At 38.4% G+C, this 18,866-nt stretch overlaps 1 protein-coding gene and 1 long non-coding RNA gene across 2 annotated transcripts in view; both read right to left on the reverse strand.

The window, feature by feature from the left end:
- Positions 1-10,532, reverse strand: part of LOC141580526 (uncharacterized) — an 84,012-nt gene extending 73,480 nt beyond the window's left edge. Inside the window, exon 1 of the long non-coding RNA XR_012512679.1 lies at positions 1-10,532. This exon is cut by the window's left edge and continues 52,675 nt beyond it. This is a non-coding gene — a long non-coding RNA (uncharacterized LOC141580526).
- The window catches only part of RBFOX1 (RNA binding fox-1 homolog 1), a 2,539,409-nt gene that overhangs the window by 976,459 nt on the left and 1,544,084 nt on the right, over positions 1-18,866 (reverse strand).

An 18,866-nucleotide genomic window follows, 5' to 3' on the forward strand; every position in this document is an offset into this window, starting at 1 on the left:
ATGCCTTTTCTACACCTATTAAAATAGTTGTGTTTGTTCACTTTTTTGTCAATATGGTATATTTTATAAACTGATTTTCAAATGTTAAGACATCTTTGCAATCCTGGAATAAAATCAGCTTGCTCTTGATAATATATCTTTTTCATTTATCAATGGATTTGATTTGCCTGTTGTTTCAGAATTTTCACATAGGTATTCACGAGGAAGACGTCTGTAGTTTTGAGTTTATTTTCTTCTGAATTGTTTTTCTGGTTTTGGTATTACAGTAATACTCGCCTCATAGAAAGGAACTGGGAAATATAGCCTCCTTTTTCATTTTCTGTAGAGAGGTTTTGTCAAGTTCATTAGAAAAGCCATCTGGTCTGAAATTTTCTTTGTGGAAAGATTTTAAACTCCAGATTTAATTTGCTTGATAGATATCAGGAAATTCAGATGATCTATTTCTTCCTGAGTGAGATTTCTTAGGTCTCTTTCAAGGAATTAACCCATTTTACTCTTAAATCTTAATATCATGAAATAAGATTATTCATAATATTACCTTATTATTCTTTTAATATCTATACAATCTGTAGTGATGTCTCCTATTTCTATACTGATACTGGAAATTTGTATCACCTCCCTTATATTACTAGGTCTGGCTAAATATGTATTGCTTTTATTAATTTTCTCATAGAACCACCTTTTGGTTTCAAAGATTTCCTCCATTTTTTGGCCTGCTACTTATTTTATTGATTTCAACTCTGATCTTTATGATTTCTTATCTTCTACTTAACTTGACTTTAATTCGACTTCTTTTTCTATTCTATAAAGTAAGTGATTTAAGACCATTTTTTCCTATCCTAACATGGGCATTCAATGCTACGAATTTTTTTTCAAGCATTGTTTAGTGACACTACACAAAATCTGATATGCCACATGTACATTTTTGTTCAGATCACTGTTTATTTTGATTCCTCTTTAGATTTTCTCTTTGATCCATAGGTTATTTACCAAGGTATGCATTCTTTTCTAAGTGTTTGAAAAATTTTATTTTGTATTTCTGTCATTGTTTTCTAGTTTGACTCCATTGTGGTTGGAGAAATAACTTCAATTCTCTTAAAATTCTTGATTAAAAAAAAAAATCCAGTCCAGAAAAGCTCTTTTCTTACTAATGTTTCCTTATGTACTTGAAAATAATATGCATCTTGGTACTTTAGGATAAAGAGTTTTATAGCCACTAATTAAGACAAGTTGGCTGATTGTGCTATTCAAATATTTTATATATTTACTAATTTTCCAGCTATTTATTCTGTCAATTATTCAAAGACAAGCACTGAAATCTTTAGCTATTTCTTCTTGCAATCCCATCTGTTTTTGTTTCATGTATTTAAAAGTTGAGGCGCATAAGTATTTAATGTCCTCTTGATTAAGTGACCTTTTCCATTATGAAATTACCTTCATCGCTGATATATTTTTTCTAGAATCTATTTGTGTGTTAGTAATTTTAGTTACTTCCGTATTCTTTAGATTAGCGTTAGCATTCTGTGTCTTTATCTTTTTTTAAAGGAAAAAAATTGCACTTTATTTAAACATTCAAACACACCACTTGCTTTATATGTTGAAAAGAGAATAGTGACAAAATTAAAACTCAAATGAAAAACCAGAAAATCATTTGCTGTATATAGCATAGACAAACTGTTAATATCCTTAATTACTATATAAGGAAATGTGTTATAAATAATCAAAAACAAATGCACTTGAATTTTTAAATACTGAAAAGACATGGAAAAAAATAACAATGAACATTTATTTATTTATTTTCTCTCACTGTTTTTTTTTTTTTTTTTTTTTTTTTTTTTTTTTTTTTTTTTTTTTTTTTTGACAGGGGCTTGCTTTGTCCTCAGTGCAGTGCAGTGGATGCTGGAGTGCAGTGGTGTGATCACAGCTTACTGCAGCCTCAGCCTCCCAGGCTCAAGTGATCCTCCCACTCAGCCTCCCAAGTAGCTGGAACTACAGACACGCACTGCCATGCTCAGTTAAACTTTTAAATTTTTTGTAGCGATAGGGCCTTGCCATGTTGCCCAGGCTGGTTTCCAACTCCTGGCCTCAAGGGATCCTCCTACCTCGGCCTCCCAAACTGCTGGGATTACAGGTGTGAGCCACCATTGACGCCTACTGTTAACATATCTGTGTCTTTATATTTCGAGTGTGTTTGTCATAACACAGCTTATAATTTGATCTTATTTTTATTAATGCTGACGATCTCTGCCTTTGAACTGAGTATATGTAAAACATTCATATTTAATGTGATTACTGATAGAATTAGGTTGAAATCTACCATCTGCTTTTTTATTTGTCTCAACGTTCCCGTTTCCTCCTCTTCTGTCTTCTTTCAGAGTAATTGAAAATTTTCATTATTCTATCTCCTTTGCTGGCTTATTAGCTATCATCCTGCATTTCACCTTTTTGGTGGAAACATTAGGGTTTCTAGAATACACTGTAAAAGAAATATCTTTATAAATTTTTATTTTGAGAATATTGTAGATTCACAGACAGTTGTAAAGATACTACAGAGAGGTTCTGTTTCCCTATACTGCTGGTGACATTGGTAACCCATTTGTTACATCTTATGAAACTGCAGCATAATACCATATTGTGCTATATGATATTGACTTTGATACAGTGTGTTTGTATAATTTTATGCCCCTTTTCACATGTATAGATTTCTGTAACCACCACCACAATCCAGATACGGAACTAATTCACCACAGATTTCTCTTTCATGCTGTCCTTTATAGTTCTGCTCATCTTTCTCTCACCATACTGGCGACTATGACCATATCTTTATACTTTCGTCATGGTGAAAGTATTATGTAAATGAAATAATATAATCTGTGACCTTTTGAGTTTGTTTTATTTTTCATTAAACATATGTCCTTGAGATTCATCCAAGGTGTTGTTGTGTGTATCAATAGTTGATTCAGTTTTTATTGCTGAATAGTAGTTCACAGTATAGATATCTCACAGTTTCTTTAACCATTCACCTACGTAGATATTTTGGTTGTCTCTAGTTTTTGACTCATAAATAAAACTGCTGAGAATAATTGTGCATAGGTTTTTGGGGGTTTTTGTGTGTGTGTGCGTGTGTTTGGACATTTGCTTTCATTTCTCTGGGATAAATGCCCAGAAATGTGATTGTTGACTTACTGGTAAATGTCTATTTATTTTCATTAAGAAACTGCAAAACTATTTGACAGAAGAGTTGTGTCATTTTACATTCCCATCATCAGTGTATGACAGATATAATTTCTATGCATCCTTGTAAGCATTTAGTATTGTCTCTAGCTTTAATTTTATCTAACAGGTGTGTAATGATATCTTATTATATTCTTAATCTGCATTTCCCCAATAGCTAGTAAGGCTGAACATCTTTCCGTCTTAACTGCCTCCATATAACCTCTTTGGTAAAATGTCTCTACAAGTCACTTTTAAAAACATTTTCTAAATGGATTGGTTTTCACTTTTTAACATGTTTAAATTGACAATACTTATATATATGATCATGTACAAAATGATGTTTTGAACAATGTATACATCAGGCATCCCCAAAGTTTTTACACAGGGGGCCAGTTCACTGTCCCTCAGACCGCTGGAGGGCCGCCACATACTGTGCTCCTCTCACTGATCACCAACGAAAGAGGTGCCCCTTCCTGAAGTGCAGAGTGGGGCCGGATAAATGACCTCAGGGGTCTGCATGCAGCCCACGGGCCGTAATTTGGGGACACCTGGTATACATTGTAGAATGGCTAACTCAATTTAATTAACATATGACGAATCAAACACACTTAAAATTTTTGTGATTAAAAAAAGCATTTAATTTACTCTCTTGGTGATTTTCAACAATATAATACAGAATTATTAACTAGAGTCACCACATTATACAACTGTTCTATTGAATTTATTCCTCCGAGCTGACTAAAAAACTTTGTATCCTATGACAAACATTTCTCTAACCCTTCACCCTTCGAGTTTCTGGTAACTACCATTTTACTTCTTTATATATTTGTAGATCTTAGTTCTTTATTAGATACAAAATTTGCAAATATTTTCTTCTACTTTATAGCTTTTCTTTCCAACATGTAAATAGGAGTGTTCAGAGACCACCTTATTTATTTATTTATTTATTTATTTATTTATTTATGAAACTGAGTCTCAGTCTTTCGTCCAGGCTGGAGTGCAGTGGCAGGATCTCGGCTCACTGCAACCTTTACCTCCCTGGTTCAAGCAGTTCTCCTGCCTCAGCCTCCTGGGGAAGCTGGGATTACAGGTGCCCACCACCATGCCTGGCTAATTTTTGTATCTTTAGTCAAGATGGGGTTTCGCCATACTGGCCGGGCTAGTCTCAAACTCCTGACCTCAGGTGATCCACCTGCCTTGGCCTCCCGAAGTGCTGGGATTACAGGAGGGAGCCACCACTCCCAGCCAAATTTTGAAGTCCAATTTACCATTATTATTTTTTCTTTGATAGACTCTTGGTGGCATGTCGCCAAGTTCTGGTTTGAAAGATTATTTTCCTATAAGAATTTCTTGTATCATGTATTTAAAAGTTGAGGTGCATAAATATTTAGTGCATCATACAGTCATTTAAGGAAAGTTTTATATTTTTATGTTTTCAACTTAATCTATGATCCATTCTGAGTTAATTTTTATGAGATATAAAGTTTAGGTCAAGATTTAATTATTACTATTATTATTACTTTGCCTATGGATAGCCAATCATTCAAGCACCACACTTTTAAAGACTGTCCTTCTTCCGCTAAACTGCTTTTGCACTATTGGCAAAAATCAGTTGGTCATAGTTATGTGGGGCTATTTTTATGTCTTCTCTTCCCTTCCATAAATTTAGGTGTCTACGTCTTAGCACATACCATATAGTGATGATGACCGGAGTTACATCATGTCTTGAAATTAGGTTGACTGATTTGTTTCACTTGATTCTTATTTTTCAAAACTGTGTTAACTATTCTAGTCTCTTTGCTTTTCTATTCAAATTTTGGGATAATCTTGGCTAATTTATTTTTAAAAGCTCTGCTGATATTTTGAAATGATTGCATTAAATCTGTGTATCCATGTGAATAGAATTGGCACCTTTACCAAATCGAGTCTTTCAATCCGTGAATACGCTATGGTTATCCATCTATTTACATCTTGGCCTTCTTTCATCAGCATTTGATAATTTTCAGTATACAAGTCCTGTTAAATACACATCTAAATATTTTTTGAATATTTTGATATATTACATTTCCATCATCAATGTATGAGAGATACACTTTCCATGCATCCTTGCAAGCATTGGGTACTGCCTCTATCTTAAATTTTATGTGTTCTAACATGTATGCAAAGATATCTCATTATATTTTTAATCTGAATTTCCCTAATAGCTACTAATGCTGAACATCTTTCCTAGTTTCCACGTCTTGAAACCAGGCAGACTGATTTTTTCGAGTGATTAAAATGGTATTGTATTTTAAGTTGTTTTTATGCATTTGTTGCGAGAAATTTAGAAGCTGTTTTTTGCAATGTGATTTCATAACCTGTGTCTGGGTTTTAATTTCTTGGTGTTTTCTATATAATCATGCAATCCACAAGTAAGGATAGCTTTATTTCTTTACTTTTAATATGTATGCCTTTTATTTCTTGTCTTGCTGCACTGTTCGAAATTTCTTACTATGTTGAACAGCAGTGGTGCCTTCCTCCCGTATTTAAGGGGAAATCATTCATTTTTACCATTACACACAATATTAGCTGTAGGTTTCTGCACATGTCCTTTATCAAGTTAAGAAAACTACCATCTGTTCTTATTTTTTTCTGAGAGTTCTGGTTGTGTATCAATTTTGTCAGATTTTTTTCCTGCATCAGCTAAGATGAGCCTATGATTTTTCTTCTTTAACCTATCAGTATAGCGAATAACATCAGTTGATTTTCAAATATTGAATTAGTACTGCATTACTGGACTATTCCTCGTTATGCTGGGGTGCATAAGTCTTTTTATACATTGCTACATTTGATTTAAAAATATTTATTTTTTATTTTTATCTTGAGCATTTCATTTCTTTGTCCCAGAAAATATTTTAAATATTGTTATTTCTATGTTTATGAGGGATACTGATTTGCAGTTTTCTTGTTTCTTTTGATACTTTCTTTGGCTTTGTGAGCAGAGTGTAATGGCTTCATAAAATAAATTGGAATCTGCACCACCATCTTCTATGTTCTAAAAAATATTTTGTAGAATTGGTGTTAAATATTTTAAAAATATAGGTAGAATTCTCCAGTGAAACCACTTAGATCTGGAGATTCCCTTTGGGGGAGTTTTTAAATTATGAATTCCATTTCCTTAATAGTTATAGGGCTATTCAAATTATCTGTTGCATATTGGGTGAACTGTAGTTTGTGCTTTTCAAGAGAATTGATTTAAGTTGTCAAATGTTTAAGTGCAGAGTTGGTCAAAGTAGTCTCTTATTATTCTTTTAATGTCTGCAGGGTCTATAGTAATATTCTCTGCTTTTTTTCCCTGATACTGGTAATAATTGTCTTCTCTTTTTTTTCCCTCTCATCCTTACTAGAAGGATGCCATTTTCCTCTATATTTTTTAAGAACTAACATTTCTCTATTGTTCTTCTGTTTTCGATTTCATTGACTTTTGCTGCAATCTCTATTATTTCCCGTCTGCTGCTTGCTTTGGGTTTATTTAACTCTTCTTTCCCTACTTTTGTTTGAAGGGGAAGCTTATATTATTGATTTTAGAATAGTCATTTTTAAATTGAAAGAATTTAGGGCTATACATTTCTCTCTAAGGACTGCTTTAGCTGTGTCACACAAATTTTGATATACTGTATGTTTAAATTCAATGTTATTTTAAAAATTATTTATGAGACTTCATTTTCAGCTCACGGATTACCAAGAAGTTTACTGTTTAGCTTCCAAGTATTTGGGATTCTTTTCCTGTTCTCTGCATGTTATTATTTCTGGTTTGATTCTACTGTTGTCAGAGAGCACACTCCAGTATTTCAAAGACTTTACATTTGCTGAAGTTTGTTTTATGGCCTAGGACATGATCTCTCAAGGTATATGTTTTATGGGCCCCTTAAAAGAATGTGTATTCTGCTGTTTTGGGGTAAAGTGTTCCATAATTGTTGATTACATCCTGTTGGTTGACGGTGTTGACTTCTTCTCTATCCTTTCTTATATCCTATATAGTCACTCTGTAAACTGTTTACAGATGGATGTTCAGGTTTACAACTGTAATTGTGGGTTCGTATATTTGTTTTTTCCCCCATTCTACATGCTGTTGCTTCACAGACTCTACAGCTCTTTTGTTTGATACATAAACAGTTAGAATTCCTGTAAATAGTCTCCTGCATTCTCCCTGTCCTCTCTGGTGCTGTGTCCTCAGAATGACAGGTGCCTTGGTCCTAAAACGCTCAGTTCCATTTCTTCAATATAGAGAGTATTCCAGGCTTCACCTGAGTTCCCCTTCTCTCTTCACAGAAACTCTTAAGGCAGTAACCTGGGGCAATCGAAGTACTTACCTTCTTTGCTCCTGTCAAGGATCTCTGTCCATCAATGATGTACAGTGTTATGCAAACCATTTCTTTCATGTGTTTTGATCATCATACAGTCATTTAAGATGAGAATTTAAATCTGGTCCACCATCTTGGCTATAAGTAGATGTCTAACTTTTTTTTGTTTTAAAGAATTACTGAATAAAAAAGACAAGACCTTTATGTTTTCATTTTCTGTTGTAGAGACACATTATTATTCCCAGTGGCAATAGTTAGAATTTATTTAGCACTTTTCTCTGGATCAAGCATTGTGCTAAGGAATGTTTACTCAATACTTTATTCAACTTTTTAAAATATAACTTAGGCTTCATAGCTTATCCCATCTCTAAAATATTATAGTATGTTTTGTTTAGGACACGACTGCAATGTCCTAAATAAAAGGACTTAACTAAATGAAATATAAACAATCATCTTGATATAAAACACCTTTCCTCCTATTAATAAATAGACTATTATTTAAATCCCATACATCATTTGTGTACCTAGACATTTAACCAACCTAAGGGTCTGGGACATTTTGAGGAAAAAAAGCTAGCCTGTATTGAACCTGATTAACATTCTTCACTCTTTCCAACTGTATTTATTTGCTAAGCCCTCATATCAACTGAGCCTCAGGCGAGAAAACACATCCTAGAACCAGAGACCAGATTTTAAACTAACACTTAGCAGGAGTGACTTCCAGAAAGTTGATAGGCATCAGGTTGTTGCTGTTCCAGCTAGCTCAACTGGACAAGGAGTAACATGTCTGTTCTTTTTAACTTCCAAATATTTGAATTCTACTTTGACACTGTGATGCACGCTGACATGCAGGCCCATGATTTCTTCTAGTCTTTACCTGGTAGTTTAAGCAACAGATAAACCTGATTGATTTTTATACTTCTAAACAAGAAATCTATAAATAACATATAAGGACAGTGACACTCACAAGTGAACTTTTGAAGGAAGAAATGTGGGGAGATGCAAAAATATCGTCACCTTTTATCTATTCAACTTACATTGTGTTATTTTTTGCTTGGCCTCGCCAAATATCCCTAATTCTTGTCAATATTCTTTACAGCTTTGCCTCCGTTGCTTCCTCTATTGTAAACCCTGTGAAGGCAGGGACTGTCTGTCTCATTCACTATTGATTTTTCAGTGCCCAATGGAGTATCTGACACATGGTAGGTGTTCGTTGAATATTGCTTAAATGAGATTATTCTTTTTTTTTTTTCAGACACTTTCCACATCAGGGATAAGTGGCAAATACAGGGCAGATAGGCTGTCACTTCCCAATGCCACATTCACAGCAGACATCGTTCATCCATCATGGCACTCCTCTTTGCTAAGTCTTTACCTAGGCTCCAAATCAGCTGCTGCAGACTGCAGGTATCCCACTTTCCAGGGTGTCCACAACTGGAGTTTACATATATGAATATAGGATTCCATACTTAGTCTGAAATGCAACCTGCTACAAATCACAACCTCTCCTTCTAAAATGGTTTTCCCAGTGTGGAAATTCCTTAAAGACCTAGAACTACCATTTGATCCAGCAATCCCACTACTGGGTATCTACTCAGACGAAAAGAAGTCATTATTCAAAAAAGAAACTTGCAAAGGTATGTTTATATAGCAGCACAATTCACAGTTGCAAAATCGTGGAACCAACCCCAAATGCCCATCACTCAATCAGTGGGTTAACTGTTATACACATACACATACATACAGGCATATATATATATATATATATATATATATATATATATACACACACACACACACACACACACACACACATATATATGTATACATGTGTATGTGTGTGTTTGTGTGTATGTGTGTGTATATATATGATGCAATACTACTTAGCCATTAAAGAGGAATGAATTAACAGCATTTACAGTGACCTGCATAAGACTAGAGACTATTATTCTAAATGAAGCATCTCAGGAATGGAAAACCAAACATCACATCCAACGCCACTGATTTGCGGGAGCTAATATGAGAATGAAAAGGCTTAAGAATGATACAATGGACTGTGGAGACTGAGGGGGAAGAGTGGAAGGGGGTGAGGGATAAAAGACAATAAATATGGTGCAGCGTATACTGCTTGGATAACGGGTGCACTAAAATCTCACAGATCACCACTAAAGAAGTTATTCATGTATCCAAATACCACCTATACCCCAATAACTTATGAAAAAATTAGATATAAAAATTAATAAAATAAACTGGTTTTCCATGGAAACAACATGAATGTAAACCGAATTTGCTTAAGTCTCCTTGCATGGCTAAAGAATTTGAAGTAGTAGTTGCGTAATATTGGATAGATCAGAAAATGTGTGGGTAACCATGCTGAGCCTCCCAAATCCCTTTCAAAAACAATCCACCTGAGCAACCCAACTAGAGAAATAAACATAATTACTCCAAAAATTAAAGCAAAAGGCAAAAAAAAAAATCCAACAAAAACTACCTCATTCTTCAACCATCTGCTTATTTGCAGAGGTCTCAGGAGGAGGTCCTGTGAATTATGTAACCAATGTTCCAGCTGGAGAATTCATTTCCTCATGTCTGTGTTCTCCACAGTGGGAGAGGAACCACAGATCACCAGCCCTGATCTTTTTCCATACCACTGAGGGACCATTATGGTAGACTCCTGCATTAGGACTTCTCATAACCAAGTTTCAGCTTCTAGGGGAGAAATGCAACCCCTGGGGATTTGGGGGAGTCTCCAAACCCAAACATTTTCTGATCTGTCCAATATTACACAACTTCTGCTTCAATTTATTTTATTTTAGCTTTTTTTTTTTTTTTTTCTTTTTTTTTTTTTATTGCATTTTAGGTTTTGGGGTACATGTGATGAACATGCAAGATTGTTGCATAGGTACACACATGGCAGTGTGCTTTGCTGCCTTCCGTCCCCTCACCTGTATCTGTCATTTCTCCCCATGCTATCTCTTCCCACCTCCCCACCCCCCGCCCCTCCCCCATTTCCCCCCAACAGACCCCAGTGTGTAGTGCTCCCCTCCCTGTGTCCATGTGTTCTCATTGTTCAACACCCGCCTATGAGCGAGAATATACGGTGTTTGATTTTCTGCTCTTGTGTCAGTTTGCTGAGAATGATGGTTTCCAGGTTCATCCATGTCCCTACAAAGGACGTGAACTCATCGTTTTTGATGGCTGCATAATATTCCATGGTGTATATGTACCACATTTTCCCTATCCAGTCTATCATCGTTGGGCATTTGGGTTGGTTCCAGGTCTTTGCTATTGTAAACAGTGCTGCAATGAACATTCGTGTGCACGTGTCCTTGTAGTAGAATGATTTATAATCCTTTGGATATATACCCAGTAATGGGATTGCTGGGTCAAATGGGATTTCTATTTTTAGGTCCTTGAGGAATCGCCACACTGTCTTCCACAATGGTTGAATTAATTTACATTCCCACCAACAGTGTAAAAGTGTTCCTATTTCTCCACATCCTCTCCAGCATCTGTTGTTTCCCGATTTTTTAATGATCGCCATTCTAACTGGTGTGAGATGGTATCTCAATGTGGTTTTGATTTGCATTTCTCTGATGACCAGTGATGATGAGCATTTTTTCATATGTTTGTTGGCCTCCTGTATGTCTTCTTTTGTAAAGTATCTGTTCATATCCTTTGCCCATTTTTGAATGGGCTTGTTTGTTTTTTTCTTGTAGATCTGCTTTAGTTCTTTATAAATTCTGGATATCAGCCCCTTGTCAGATGGGTAGACTGCAAAAATTTTTTCCCATTCTGTTGGTTGCCGATTCACTCTACTGACTGTTTCTTTTGCCGTGCAGAAGCTGTGGAGTTTGATTAGGTCCCATTTGTCTATTTTGGCTTTTGTTGCCATTGCTTTTGGCGTTTTGGTCATGAAGTCCTTGCCTACACCTATGTCCTGAATGGTTTTGCCTAGATTTTCTTCTAAGGTTTTTATGGTATTAGGTCTGATGTTTAAGTCTTTAATCCATCTGGAGTTAATTTTGGTGTAAGGTGTCAGGAAGGGGTCCTGTTTCTGCTTTCTGCACATGGCTAGCCAGTTTTCCCAACACCATTTATTAAACAGGGAGTCCTTTCCCCATTGCTTGTTTTTGTCAGGTTTGTCGAAGATCAGATGGTTGTGGGTATGTTGTATTTCCTGTGAGGCCTCTGTTCTGTTCCATTGGTCTATATCTCTGTTTTGGTACCAGTACCATGCTGTTTTGATTACTGTAGCCTTGTAGTATAGTTTGAAGTCCGGTAGAGTGATGCCTCCCGCTTTGTTCTTTTTGCTTAGAATTGACTTGGCTATGCGGGCTCTCTTTTGGTTCCATATGAAGTTTAAGGTGTTTTTTTCCAGTTCTGTGAAGAAGGTCATTGGTAGCTTGATGGGAATAGCATTGAATCTGTAAATTACTTTGGGCAGTATGGCCATTTTCACGATGTTGATTCTTCCTAACCATGAACATGGAATGTTTCTCCATCTGTTTGTATCCTCTCTTATTTCGTTGAGCAATGGCTTGTAGTTCTCCTTGAAGAGGTCCTTTACGTTCCTTGTTAGTTGTATTCCTAGGTACTTTATTCTCTTTGTAGCAATTGTGAATGGCAGTTCGTTCTTGATTTGGCTCTCTTGAAGTCTATTACTGGTGTATAGGAATGCTTGTGATTTTTGCACGTTGATTTTGTATCCTGAGACTTTGCTGAAGTTGTTTACCAGTTTCAGGAGATTTTGGGCTGAGATGATGGGGTCTTCCAGATATACAATCATGTCATCTGCAAATAGAGTCAATTTGATTTCCTCCTTTCCAATTTGGATACCCTTTATTTCTTTTTCTTGCCTGATTGCTCTGGCTAGAACTTCCAGTACTATATTGTAGGAGTGGTGAGAGAGGGCATCCTTGTCTAGTGCCAGATTTCAAAGGGAATGCTTCCAGTTTTTGCCCATTCAGTATGATATTGGCTGTTGGTTTGTCGTAAATAGCTTTTATTGTTTTGAGATACGTTCCGTCAATACCTAGTTTATTGAGGGTTTTTAGCATAAAGGGTTGTTGAATTTTGTCAAAAGCCTTCTCTGCATCAATCGAGATAATCATGTGGTTTTTGTCTTTGGTTCTGTTTATGTGGTGAATTACGTTTATGGACTTGCGTATGTTGAACCAGCCTTGCATCCCCGGGATGAATCCTACTTGATCATGGTGGATGAGCTTTTTGATATGCTGTTGCAATCGGTTTGCCAGTATTTTATTGAAGATTTTTGCATCTATGTTCATCATGGATATTGGCCTGAAATTTTCTTTTCTTGTTGAGTCTCTGCCGGGTTTTGGTATCAGGATGATGTTTGTCTCGTAAAATGATTTGGGAAGGATTCCCTCTTTTTGGATTGTCTGGAATAGTTTCAGAAGGAATGGTATCAGCTCCTCCTTGTATGTCTGGTAGAGTTCAGCTGTGAACCCATCTGGACCTGGGCTTTTTTTGGGTGGTAGGCTCTTTATTGCTGCCTCGACTTCAGACCATGTTATTGGTCTATTCAGGGTTTCGGCTTCTTCCAGGATTAGGCTTGGGAGGTTGCAGGTGTCCAGGAATTTATCCATTTCTTCCAGGTTTACTAGTTTATGTGCATAGAGTTGTTTGTAATAATCTCTGATGATGGTTTGGATTTCTGTGGAATCTGTGGTGATATCCCCTTTATCGTTTTTTATTGCATCAATTTGGTTATTCTCTCTTTTCTTTTTTATTAATCTGGCTAGTGGTCTGTCTATTTTGTTGATCTTTTCAAAAAACCAGCTCCTGGATTTATTGATTTTTTGAAGAGTTTTTTGTGTCTCTATTTCCTTCAGTTCTGCTCTGATCTTAGTTATTTCCTGTCTTCTGCTAGGTTTTGAGTTTTTTTGATCTTGCTCCTCTAGCTCTTTCAATTTTGATGATAGGGTGTCAATTTTAGATCTCTCCTTTCTTCTCATGTGGGCACTCATTGCTATATATTTTCCTCTAGAGACTGCTTTAAATGTGTCCCAGAGATTCTGGTATGTTGTGTCTTCGTTCTCATTGGTTTCGAAGAACATCTTTATTTCTGCCTTCATTTCATTGTTTATCCAGTCAACATTCAAGAGCAAGTTGTTCAGTTTCCATGAAGCTGTGCGGTTCTGAGTTAGTTTCTGCATTCTGAGTTCTAACTCGATTGCACTGTGGTCTGAGAGACTGTTTGTTATGATTTCTGTTCTTTTGCATTTGCTGAGGAGTGATTTACTGCCAATTATGTGGTCAATTTTAGAGTAGGTGTGATGTGGTGCTGAGAAGAATGTATATTCTGTGGATTTGGGGTGGAGAGTTCTGTAAATGTCTATTAGGTTTGCTCGTTCCAGGTCTGTGTTCAGGTCCTGGATATCCTTGTTGACTTTCTGTCTGGTTGATCTGTCTAATATTGACAATGGGGTGTTAAAGTCTCCCACTATTATTGTGTGGGAGTCTAAGTCTCTTTGTAAGTCATTAAGAACTTGCCTTATGTATCTGGGTGCTCCTGTATTGGGTGCATATATATTTAGGATCGTTAGCTCTTCTTGTTGCAGTGATCCTTTTACCATTATGTAATGTCCTTCTTTGTCTCTTTTGATCTTTGTTGCTTTAAAGTCTATTTTATCAGAGATGAGAATTGCAACTCCTGCCTTTTTTTGCTCTCCATTTGCTTGGTAGATCTTCCTCCATCCCTTTATTTTGAGCCTTTGTGTATCCTTGCATGTAAGATGGGTTTCCTGGATACAGCACACTGATGGGTTTTGGCTTTTTATCCAATTTGCCAGTCTGTGTCTTTTGATTGGGGCATTTAGTCCATTGACATTTAGGGATAGTATTGTTATGTGTGAATTTGATGCTGTCATTTTGATGCTACCTGGCTGTTTTGTTGGTTAGTTGATGCAGATTCTTGATTGTGTTGCTGCTTTTTTACCATTTGGTGTGTTTTTGGAGTGGCTGGTACTGGTTGTTCCTTTATATGTGTAGAGCCTCTTTCAGGAGTTCTTGTAGAGCAGGTTTGGTGGTGATGAAATCTCTGAGTGCTTGCTTGTTCACAAAGGATTTTATTTTTCCTTCACTTATGAAGCTGAGTTTGGCTGGATAGGAGATTCTGGGTTGAAAGTTCTTTTCTTTAAGGATGTTGAATATTGGCCCCCAGTCTCTTCTGGCTTGTAGGGTTTCTGCTGAGAGATCTGCTGTGAGTCTAATGGGCTTCCCTTTGTGGGTAACCCGACCTTTCTCTCTGGCTGCCCTTAGCATTTTCTCTTTCATTTCAACCCTGGTGAATCTGACGATTATGTGCCTTGGGGTTGCTCTTCTTGAGGAATATCTCTGTGGTGTTCTCTGTATTTCCTGGATTTGAATATTGGTCTGCCTTGCTAGGTTGGGGAAGTTTTCCTGGATAATATCCTGAAGAGTATTTTCCAGCTTGGATTCATTCTCTTCATCACATTCAGGTACACCTATCAGACGTAGATTAGGTCTTTTCACATAGTCCCACATTTCTTGAAGATTTTGTTCATTCCTTTTTGCGCTTTTTTCTCTGTTCTTGCCTTCTCTTTTTATTTCATTGAGTTGGTCTTCGACCTCTGATATCCTTTCTTCTGCTTGGTCAATTCGGCTGTTGAAGCTTGTGCATGCTTCACGAAGTTCTCGTGTTGCGTTTTTCAGCTCCATCAATTCACTTATTCTCCTCTCTATGCTGTCCATTCTCGTCAGCAGTTCGTCCAATCTTTTTTCAAGGTTCCTGTTTTCTTTGCGATGGGTTAGAACATGTTCTTTTAGCTCATTGTAGTTTCTTACTACCCATCTTCTGAAGTCTGATTCTGTCATTTCATCACCCTCCTTCTCCATCCGGTCTGGTTCCCTTGCTGGTGAGGAGTTGTGATCACTTTTAGGAGGAGAGGTGTTCTGGTTTCGGGAGTTTTCATCCTTTTTACGCTGGTTTCTACCCATTTTTGTGGGTTTATCCACCTGTTGTCTGTCTCTGTCCCAGGGAGTTGGAGCTTTATGAGTTTCCGTTGCACTACTGCCTTTTTTGATTTTTTTTTTCAGGTCTGACCCGCCCAGCTAGCAGCACGCCTAGCCACTGCCTGCCCGCAGGGGCTTTGCTGAGCTGCTGTGGGCTCCGCCCAGCTGCCCTGAGCTCTTCCCTGTAGTCCTTTTTATATGGGCGTAGTTAGAACTGTCTGGGCAATGGTGGCCCCGCCTCTGTTATGGCGGACTCTCTCTGTTGTGGCAGGTTGCCTCGGCAACGGCGGGTTGCCTCGGCAACGGCAGCCTGCCTCCGTAGCGGTGCAGAGTCTCAGTAATGGCGGAAGCCCCTCCCCCACGGAGCCGGACCGTCCCGGTTCAGCTGTGCTTGGTTTGAAGGGCTCAACCCAGAGGGTTTCCAATTACTGTTTTTGTTTTCGTTGTTGTTGGGGGTGGAGGGGTGGGACCAACCGAGCCTGATCACCTGGCTCCCTGACTCAGAGTCTTTTCTTTTAAGTTGAACGACCCCGCGTTCCGGTCGCTTGTTGAAAAGGCGCCGGGATCTCCCGTGCTGCGACTCACGGAGTCGGCTCGAACCGCGGCGCTGGCTCCTGGCGGATTTTTTGCCTAGGAATCTCCTGGCCTGGCTCGCTATTTCAGATGAATGGGCAGCTCTGCCGTCTCAGGGCTCTGCTCGCCAGCTAAGAGGGCTCCCGGACCAGTGGCTTTTGTACGGAGAACTGCAGCAACAGGGAGTGGTCACAGCAGCCGCGCGGGCGGAATCAGCCCCGCGGGGGCCAAAACAGCCGCACCGGCTGGGCCTGCGACGCTGGCGACCCCTCTGCCTGGGTATCTCCTGGTCTGTGGGCAATAAGAGTTCGTCTGGAAATGTGGCGTCCACTCACCCTCTGCACTTTCACTGGGAGCTGAAGTCCTGAGCTGTTCTTAGGCGGCCATCTTGAAAGTCGGATTTTTTTTTTTTTTTTTTTTAATAGAGACGGGGTCTTGCTATGTTGCCCAGGCTGGAGTGCAGTCGCTATTCACAGGTGTGATCCCACTACTGATCAGCACAGGAGTTTTGATCTTCTCCGTTTCTGACCTGGGCCAGTTCACCCCTCCTTAGGCAACCTGGTGGTCCCCTGCTCCCGGGAGGTCACCTTATTGATGCTGAACTTAGGGTGGACATCCGATCGGCATAGCGCACTACAGCCCAGAACTCCTGGACTCAAGAGATCCTCCAGCCTCAGCCTCCCAAATAGCTGGGACTACAGGCATGTGCCACCACGCCTGGCCAAATTATTTTAGTTATGCAAGGAGACATAAGCAAATACAAGTCACGTCCACAGGGCAAGAAATAGTTAAACAGCAAACACTAGCTGCCACTCAAAGTCTCCGAATAAATAACTATTGAATAAGTATTCTCTGAAGATTTAGTCTCTGACAGGCACTGCCGAGACTAAGATAGACAGATATCTATCCATTTACCTATTGACAACTTTCCAGTCCTTAAAAGGAAAGCCCTAAATAGCAGGAACAAGTTCCCTAGCTGACAGCACTAAGTAACCGGGTTTAGAGTTGAAGTAACTCCACCAAGATGACCCTGCTGGTGAGTGGCTTGGTTGGGTAGGAGCCAAATGTACTTAGCTCCCAAACCATACCCTTTCCATTAAACCACGTGCATCTAGCAATAAACTGCCAGTTTGGTTTTTATTATTGATGTCGGTGGTGGTGATGGTGTTGCTGAGACAGGGTTTCACTCTGCCACCCAGGCTGGACTACATATGGTTGTATAATCGTGGGTCACTGCTTTGACTTTCCTGGTTCAAGTGATTCCTCCACCTCAGTCTCTCAAGCAGCTGAGGACACAGGCACACACCATGCTACCATACCAGGATAATTTTTTTAAAAAATAGGTTTTTATAGAAATGGAGTCTCATTATGTTGCTCATGCTGGTTTTAAACTCCTGGGTTCAAGTAAGGAAGCACATCCTAATAACACATTCTGATAACATTTACCAGGCATCAAAAACTACTGAAAAGGACTCATCTTTTCATTGTTGCACCTGTTTTACTTTATGCATCTAGATTTTGTAGGAGATATTTTTCACAAAACTTAAGTACAACTTACATTGTCCAAATTGGATAGGAGTAAAGAGAGGAGGAGAAAGGAAAGAGGAACTGAAGTCTAGTGTGACTTTCTGACCTTCCCTCACAAATAAGATAAAATAATTGTAGAGTGAGAGGAGAAACTATGATAAAGAAAAGAATGCCTGAGTAATAGACACCTAGTCCTAGACAGTTTGGGAGAGGAGCAAAGAACACAGTCCTAATTACATGGATTGAACTCCCAGTTGCACTACTTCTACTTTGGGAGAAATCAAATAAGCGATTTAACTTCCTAGATCCATGTCCTCTTCTATAATGAGGAGATATTAGGACCTTTATCATGAGGATTAAATGAGATAATCCATGTAAAGGAAATGACTACAGAATTGTGAGTGTTCAGTAAATTACAGCTGCTATGATCAATGATTAGCAACCTCGTGAATTCAGAACTCAGCCCAGAGGATAGTCTTTCTTCCTTCTGTACAAAGTAAATACGTCTATTCCAGCCCTCCCATGCACAGTGCTTAACAAAGGGGAAAGACATTCAATGGGAGTTGGAAAAGAGGGGTCAGATATCACACAGCTGCAGAGCTGCATGAATGTGGGCTGGAATCAAAGGCAGAAGAGGAGTCAAAATAAACCTGTTGAACCCTACGTAATTCTAGCAGACCCTTGTGCAATTCTGGTAATAAGACTGGAACTTCACATCAGGCGGCTGGTGAGAAGTTCTCTAAAATGACCACAGCAAGAAACATAAGCGCATGCTGAACTCTACTGATGTGTCAGGGACTGAACACTGTCCTACACATTTTGTCTTTATGGCAGCCCTTAAAGATAGACAAGGATGCTTTTCAGACTATTTAAGAACTGGAACTCTGCACAACAATCAGAACCAACACTGTCAATGAGTTCTGGGTGAACGTCAGCTCTGGAGTGAGCTCTTACTTTCCATTAGCAAGTCAGAGATGGGAAGAGAACGCAACTTTGTCAGATTTCAGAGCTGAGATTTTTTTTTTTTTTTTTGAGGAAGGTTTCACTCTGTCACCTGGTCTGGAGTACAGTGATGTGATCTCAGTTCACTGCAGCCTCAACCTTCTGGGTTCAAGTTGTCTGCCCATCTCAGCCTCCTGAGTAGCTGGCACTACAGGTGTGTGTCACCACACCTGGCCACTTCTGTAAGGAGCTCAATTTTTAACT

This window comes from Saimiri boliviensis, chromosome 12 (genome assembly GCF_048565385.1).
Source record: "Saimiri boliviensis isolate mSaiBol1 chromosome 12, mSaiBol1.pri, whole genome shotgun sequence".
Classification (NCBI taxonomy): Eukaryota; Metazoa; Chordata; class Mammalia; order Primates; family Cebidae; genus Saimiri; species Saimiri boliviensis.